Source organism: Chinchilla lanigera, unplaced genomic scaffold (assembly GCF_000276665.1).
Source record: "Chinchilla lanigera isolate Chin_1 unplaced genomic scaffold, ChiLan1.0 scaffold00110, whole genome shotgun sequence".
In the NCBI taxonomy this organism is placed as follows: domain Eukaryota; kingdom Metazoa; phylum Chordata; class Mammalia; order Rodentia; family Chinchillidae; genus Chinchilla; species Chinchilla lanigera.
Genome location: NW_004955511.1, coordinates 3,893,673 through 3,902,349, shown reverse-complemented (window position 1 = coordinate 3,902,349; position 8,677 = coordinate 3,893,673). Strand labels below are relative to the sequence as shown.

At 41.8% G+C, this 8,677-nt stretch overlaps 1 pseudogene; it reads left to right on the top strand.

Annotated features, from left to right (window-relative positions):
• The first annotated feature begins 4,224 nt into the window (after positions 1-4,224).
• Positions 4,225-5,132, top strand: LOC102010184 (annotated as a pseudogene).
• Positions 5,133-8,677: the final 3,545 nt, after the last annotated feature.

The window sequence follows — 8,677 nt, the reverse complement described above, 5'->3', positions numbered from 1 at the left end:
TGTTCTTTTTGCTCAGGGTTGTTTAGGCACAGTAGGGTGAGAATACAGCACAGACACAGGCCTCAGTGCAGTGCAGAAAACTACTGTGTTTACACTTCATACAGCTCGAAGAAGCTTTCATCATAAAGAAATGATAAGCGTTTGAGGAGCTAAATATGTTTGACCTTATTTACGCATTATACAAAAAAACCCCATTATACAACGCACAACATATTGGAATATCGCATGGGACCCTATTAATGAGTGTAATTTTTTGTGTTATGTATCAGTGAAAAATAAATTTTACAAAATTCCGTGGACCACAGTGAGGGACTTTATTTTTGAGATGGGGTCTTGCTATTTTCCTCAGGCTGGTCTACATCTCCCAGGTGCAAGTGGTCCTCCTGCTTCTGTCTCCAGAGCGCTTGGACTACAGGGACACCACAGGCAACTGTGAGGGACGGACTTTGAAATGATTAAAATGCTAACTGAGATTATCAGGAAAAAAAGGAAAGGAAAGGAAAGGAAAGGAAAGGAAAGGAAAGGAAAGGAAAGGAAAGGAAAGGAAAGGAAAGGAAAGGAAAGGAAAGGAAGAATTTACGTAAACACTTCATCTTCTGAGAACAAGCCTGTCTGCATTGCTCCTGAAAGACAGTCCTGCAGATTCTGCTCCTTGGCCAGATTTGGTTGAAATATGGTGAACTCTTCCAGAGTTAACTGAGTAAGTATTAGGAAGGACTGATGAGGAAGGAGCATCTCAGAAGGGATGCTTTGCCAGGTCAGTGTCTGACGTCCTTTCCCACTGGCAAAGCAAGGTCAAATGGGGGTCAGGCTGGCGAGGAAGAGTCTATTAGACAGGAGTGGTGTGAGAAAAGCTGAGGAGAGAGAGCCAAGACTAACTTTATCCCAAGATAAGCTTTATCTGAAACAAATGAGGGAAGTTTGGGCATGCTTCATAAAGGAAGGGGTGGCTCAAAATAAGGTTTAATTAGAAATGGTAAAACCTGGAGGAACCCGGAAAACAGTGGCAATTAAAAGATGTCCCTAAGGTTAACAGCAGCACCCTGGGCCTAACACGGTTCTCCGTGCAGAATTGGCTGTGGTAATTTTCTCCCTTGGGCATCTCTCGGTACGGATTTTGCAGTGGTGGCCACCCGAATGCCGAGAGGTCTGTCTTCCTCAGGCACACTGGCAGGTTTTGCAAAATATTTCGTGCCTTAGCATCTCTTCTTCTTCAAGGAGGATGAACGATCTTGCACTTTGTGTCTCTTCCGGGGTGAGCAGTGAGCCTGTCTCCTGTTATGTTCCTGAAGGAGCTTCTGTGTAAACACACTCAGGGGTCACGTGATGGACACTCACACTTACATTGTTACTGCCCTATTTGTACAATTTCTCTGAAATGGGCTCTGCCATTCTTGAGAACTTTTGGGAGAAATTCTGCCACAGAGTACCCGGGAGTGTTCTCTAGTGTCTAACTTCCTGTCTACCTCAGCGGCTGGTCACCTGCAGAATTTTATCTCTGTCATTTCTATGGGTCACATTAATTCTTGCTTATCTTATGCCTCCATGAGCACATTTTTCATCTTACTGGGCTAGAAGCTTCTTACAAGAGGGTTTGCCTTATCCTAACTACCTGCTATAGTGCTTTGCATGCCATAGTTGTTAAAAATAAGATGAATGTAGCAATTAACCAATTTTATGAGGCAATGGAGTGCAGTCTTTTAAAAGGTGTCTCTGGAGCTAGAGTTCCTGGCTTTGACCTGTGGAAGGATGGTATGGATGTCTGTCCTTCACGAGTTGTGTAACCTTGAGAGCTTTGCTTCTCTGAGTCAGAGTCCCCTTATCTATGAAATGAGAAAACAGGAATCTATATCTTATAGGGCTGTTGGACAAATTAAAACAAACCATTCAAAATATCATCTGGAATAGAGCGTGTACTTAAAAGTTAACTATCTAATATTGTGCCTCATTTTTAAGGCAAAATTAATCATAGTAGAAGCAAAAAAAAAATAATAACACCAAGGAACCTGGAGATTTTCGAAAAACTGGCTGGCGATAAATTAGAATAACCAAGATTTTAATAGAAATATTTTCTGTAGCCATGTTTTGGGAAAGTGGTAGGTTATACCTTTCCAGAAAGTATGAAGAACACTAGACAAAATTTTTTATTTTTATTTTTGGCACAGGGAATTGAACTCAGGACCTTGCACTTACCAGGCAGGTGCTTGTTAGATAAAATTTAAGACATTTTTTTTCATAGTAAAACTAATGAGAAAGCAAGTAAATTCCTCAAATCAAGATATGTCAAGAAAGCAAAAACCTGAGAGGATTGTGGAGTGGGCCGTATTTTTTCCAGGGGGGTCTGGTGACTCCTGTGGTCTAAGGCCCAGGTGTTAACGGGAACGTGTGTGAGGGGTGGGAGAATAAGACAGTGTGAGGCTGGGTAATGCACTGCCCTCGTCACGCTGAAATAGGGACTCCCCAATGACTGCAGTCTCAGTGACGAAATAGGACCCGCCTTCAGGATAGTGATGGAAATGGTCCTGGGAAAAGCACACCCGGACTTTGCTCCTCTGAGAACGCGTTTCTGCCTTTAGGTGTGTTTTCTCCTTTTATTCATATTTAGAACTAAGGGACTAGGAAAGGTATAAGGAGAAGAACAGTTCGGATGGCTCATTCGGGCACGTATTTGTCATTGATAGACATAATTTATTCTGTGGACATAATCACCTTTCTCAGAGGAGGTACCCAAGAGTTATACTTCCGCACTCGGACTCTCACACTGTATTTGATAGGTATTTTCATCTCTCACAGCCTCCCTTGAGTTTCTTTTCTAACCTGAGTTAATTTAAGTGAAACTGTGTATGGCTCGGAAGTTCCTATTAACTACCTCGAGAGCATGAACACAATAGTCCCTAGAAGAGGGGGTACCAGGCCCCTTGCAAAAATATTCCTCTGGTTGATTACCATCTGAGTGGAGCACCGAGTGCTTTGTCTTTCCCTGATGGCCTTCAAAGTGAAAAAGAGAAAAGAATTCACACTCGTGTTCCAATTTCCTAACCTGTGTCATTACCCATGGGTTCTAACACTCACGTTGCTTCAAGCCAAGCTCCTTTGTTGAACAACTGTTTAACGTGGGGCCACCTGATAATTGGCAGGTGACCGAGCCTCCAGCAAAACGGTGTAAAGAGGTGGGAAGTGGGGACAGTGTGGGAGGGAGGTGCACAGCTTCTGAAAGATTTTTGAAAGTCTCACTGACCCAAAGGTGATCAAGAATTGTTATCCTGGACAATTAATTCATACCCGTCTGACTCGAGCACAAAGAAAATGATGAGCACAGAAAGAAGGGAGTGTAGAGTTTCTCTTCATCTTGTCCTCTGTAACTTCCCAGGCCCTTTGCTGGTGCCCATCACACTGATCCGGAAGCTGCTTTGTGGGAGGGGCCTTCCCTCATGTAAGCACATTATTGTTCTACGGTGTTCCAGGCTTTATGAAAGCAGACGCACAGTGTACAGAACTGACAAAGCTCAATGGCTGCAGGCTAACTCAATGCGATTTCTAGAGAGATTTGAAAGAGCATTTATGCCATCAACTGGATCTTACATGAGAGGTCCAGCACGGTTTAGGCTTCTGAAAGCGCTGAGTGAGTAGCAGAGCCTGAGCAGAATCACCTTGCTGCTCCTCACACAGAGCAGACTGTATTTTTCTAAACTGTCTAATTGCTAGAGCATCACGTATTTGTGTATCCCAAAATATGAGATAAAGACATTTAAGAGAGGTCGTAGCCATGATGTCTGTTTAACATCTTTTGTTCCCAGAGGCAGAATGATCATATATCTCCAAGAAAATTTTTTCAGAGGGGGAAAGGAAAGAAGGAAAGAGAAAAATATGACAAAAGAAGGAAAAAGATAGAAACAAAGCTTTTGTAAGTAAGGAAGGGAAGAGGGGTTGAAAGGAGAGGAGGGGAACGGGAAAAAGAAGCCCAAGGTATATCCTGTACAGGTACAAATCCCCCACGATGACTGCAATCATGATATATATCTAAACTGTACCAATAAACTTAATTAAAAAATAAATAAAGGGTATCAGTGAGAGTCAGTGACTAGCAGGCACAAATTAACATTAATGATGTAGGGTTGTATATACAGCCAGAAGCGTGATTGAAAAAACAATTTATCATGTTCCTTTTTCGTTTCCTTGACTAACACCATTTCCTTCTCTCATCTATTTCTCCACAGCTGACTTATGGATGGGAATAAAAACCACACCTCTGTGGCCATATTCGTCTTCCTGGGACTCTCAGATCAGAGAGACACACAGCTCATCCTCTTTCCGGTCTTCTTGGGGATCTACCTTGTGACTCTGACCTGGAACCTGGGCCTTATCATCCTTATCAGGCTGGATGGCCACCTGCACACACCTATGTACTTCTTTCTTAGCTTCCTGTCACCTATAGACATCTGCTATTCTTCTTCCATCAGCCCAGGGAGGCTTTCAGATTTCTTCAGCAATGAAAAGATGATTTCCCTCATTGTGTGTGCCACTCAGTACTTCGTCCTGGCCTGCATGGGCGTGTCTGGGCCCTGCCTCCTGGCTGCCATGGCCTATGACAGATACGTGGCCATTGGGAGAGCTGTGCAGTACTCAGCTCTCATGGCACCAGGCCTCTGCCAGAAGTTGGTTGCTGGGGCCTTTGGGAGTGGCTTTCTTAGTAGTTTAACTCAAACCATGTCTTGCTTTCATCTCTACTATTGTGGATCAAATGTCATTCCACATTTCCCCTGTGATATGCCTCAGATCATTACTTTGTCTTGCTCTGATCCTTATGTCAGCTGATTGTCTTGTCAGCTGTTTTCATTGGGTTTGGTTCTTTTCTTGTTATCCTCTTATCCTATTGCTTTATTGCAGCTGCCGTCCTGAAAGTATCCTCAGGCACACGTTCCTCCAAGGCCTTCAGTACCTGCGCCTCCCACCTGACCATAGTGACACTGTTCTAAGGCACGGTCCTCTCCGTGTACATGCACGCCATGGAGCAGAACAAGGTGCTGTCCATGGTCTCTGTCACCTGCATCCCCATGCTAAACCCTCTGAGCTAGAGTCTGAGGAACCGGGAGACCAAGGAGGCCCTCAAGAGGGCGGTACAGACGGCATAGCGTTGATCTCAGTAAGGGTCACGTTCAGGTGGCGTCATTACTGGTAAAAGGAACAGAGAGTTGGAAATAGTTAAGGGCTTGCTGTAGGGCGTGAGAATAGTGAGGAGGAGGGAAGCGGACATCTGGCTTCTCTCTTCCCTGCAGTCGTCGTGTTTAGCTGCCTCTGCATGAGCTGTCTGTGGCAGCGTCACTGACTCTGAACACAGCTTAAAAAGCCGTTTTCCAGGATTAGAGCCCAGTGGACAAAACTCTCAGTGTGATTCTGCTTTTGAGAACAGATTATGTTTGGAGAGATGGTTGATTCAGAGAAATGGAGACACATAAGGTCCCATGAGGCTTATTCTTTTCTTCACTGGTTTTCTTCATTTTAATTTTTAAGTACATATTCATGGTGTAATAAAATAAATATGTGAACATGAAAAATAAGTTAAAAAGGACTCTGGTAACTTTAGTCTTTGTTATAAAAGAGTACATGAGTGTGTGTGAGAGAGAGAAGAAAGAGAGTCAGAAGGACAGGGGGAGAAAGAAAGAGGTAGAGAAGAAAAGGAAGGAGAGGAGGAGACGGAGGAGAGGGCAGAGAGAGCCACAGTGTGAATGGACAGTCTCTCTGGATTTCTTCCTAATTAAATTTTTCTTTCTCGCTCACACGTTGAGCCCACACAACGAAGTGAATTGTGGGCAAGAAATGGAAGAAAAGCAATTCTAGAAGGAAGGGAGCACTTCCGAGGGCAAGGGTTGGGCAGAAAGAAGCAAAAGCTGGAAATTTCTGGGCCTCAGATGGGCCTGGAAGCTCCCTGGTGGCTTCTCAGAGACCACACAAGACCTCAGAATGGTGGCCACCATGGTGACCTGGGAGCAGAGCCTGATTCCAGAGACTGAGCCGGAGGAGTTCCAGGGTCCTAAATCTGACAGGGAGCAGCAGCTTCATCAGACCTGGGGGTGCCATGGAGACTCGAAATCTACCAAGAGAATTTTCTAAAAAGTCTAGAGAGGTATTTCTTCAGACCAGTGTTTTTAAACTGAATTTGATATATAATGCAGAGCATTTATGTAACATTCTATTCTTCATGTCATTTTATCACATAGATTTTAGTATCCCTTTTTCCACATAAGATCTGAAGGTGAGAAATTATCTGCATACAGACAGAACATTTGGGTATACTGAGGCCTTCTGTGCTCTGCCAGGGGATGTAGCAATTCATTGTAAATCTCAGAATGTCTGGCTTGGAAAATACAAATGCATCTTGTTGACCAAGAGTTTTCAACAGTTCGTCAGGCACTGTGTTCAAATTCCTTTGTACCTTTCAGTTCTGTTCTTAAAAACTATTTCACAAAAGTGTTAAAGGACTGGATTATTACAATCGTTGTCAGAGGAACTTATAAATACTCACCCATCAATAATAGTTGAAAATATTTAATTAATCCATTACCCTTTCTCTCTAAAGTAAGGTTGGTCTTAGCAGATGAAACCGAGAATGGGACCTTGTTTGAACATCCCTGTGATCCTACTCACTGGATGAACACCTGAGCTCCCTTCCTCCACAACACCTTCCCTCAAAACTGACCTTTGTAGAAAGAACCTTAAGTAAATATTTTTAATGAATGATTGGAGTGTTGCCATGACTGGACAACTTTCTGCTTTCATTATTTAGGTCAAAGAGATCACTTCTCACTAGGGAGACAATGCAATATGTCTGATTTATTTCACATAAGGGTGTGGTCCCAAGGCCCATCCATTTACCTAGGAATGTCTAAAGTTCATCCTTCTTTATGGCTGATCAGTACTCCAGTGAATAAAAAAACCACATCTTTTTTATCGATTTCTCGGTTGATGGGCATTTTGGTTGTTTCCAATATTTAGCTATTACAAACTGTGCTGCTGTAAACACGGGTGCACATATGTCATTGTGGTATGATACTTTTAATTATTCCAGGAAAATACCCAGAAGGGGAATAGCTGGGTCAAATGGAACCTACAATCCTAGTTTTTTGAGGAATCTGCACACTGATTTGTGCAGTGGTTGCACCAGTCTACACTCCCACCAACAGTGGAGAAGGGTTCCTTTTTCCCCACAACCCCTCCAGCATTTCTTATTAGTTGATTTCTTGATAATAGCCATTCTTTTTGGGGTGAGATGGACTCTCAATGTTGTTTTAATTTGCATCTCTTTCAGTGATTTGAACATTTTTTCATATATTTACTTGCTGTTTGTATTTCTTTGTCTGAGAAATACATAGTCATTTCAGATGCCCATTTTTGGGTTGGGTCTTTAAATTGGGAGGTCCTAGTTTTTTCAATTCTTTATATGTTCTTGATAGTTATCCTTTGTCTGAGGGATAACTGGCTAAAATTTTTTCCACTCTGTGAGTTGTCTTTGCCCTCTGTTCGTGATTTCTTTTGCTATGCCAAAGCTTTTTAACAGGATGAGATTCTAGTTGTTGATTCTTTCTATTATTTCCCATGTGATTTGAATTTTGTTCATGAAGCTGAAAGAGTAAATAAGGACAAACATGTACAATAGATATTGTGAACTAGGAAGAAATTGTTCAAAAGGAAAGAGGAACTAGGGAGGGGGAAGGGAGAAAGGAAAGAAGGAAAAAGAAAAGGAGATAAAACAGGGACAAAATGGAAACAAAGTCTTGTATAGGGGAGTTGAAATGAGGGGAGGAGATTGGGAAAAAAGAGGAATCAAAATATGTCATACACAGTTACACACTCCCTATGATGAGTATGATCTTTATGTGTAACTAAATTGTATCAATAATTTAGTTACAAAAAGAGATCACCCCTGAATGTGGGTCTATGCACTGTGTCACTCATTCAGAAGTGCTGGCTAACCAAGAGATGTCACCCGAATTGAAGAACAACATTTTGCAGAAATGTGATTAAAATTATTAACCTCATTAAAGTACATGCCCTTGACTCATGTCATCCATAGATGAACATCTGTTTATGAACTCTTACACCGTTTCCTCTCTTTGGCCACTGTTAGGAATGCTCCTCTGAATGCAGAGATGAGGATCTCGCGGTTTTGCATTCTCGGGGGGAATACTCAAGGAGGGATAGTGCAGAAACTGACATTCAGAAGTCATCTCTTGTTTCTTTAATTAAATTTATTGGTACAATTTAGATATACATAAAGGCCATATTCATCATCGGGAATGTGAGCCTATATATGGTATATTTTATTTATTTATTTATTTTTAAAATGTATAATTTGTTTTGTTTTTCATTTTTTTCCCGGTACCGGGAATTGAACTCAGGACCTTGCACTTGCCAGGCAGGCGCTGTGCCACTGAGCTAAATCCCCAGACCCTCTATGGCATATTTTAATTCCTCTTCTCTTTTCTCTATATTCTTGGCAACACTTGCCATATTTTTTTTAAAAGAAAATTATAACCTATCCAAAATATTTGAGGTGAACATCATAGTAGTTTTGATTTGTATTTTCATGGTGATAAATGATGTTGAGTGCCTTTTTCTTAAAATTTTATTTTAAAGAGAAAAAAGTAAAACAAAATTTCAAAACCCTAAATTCTAGGGT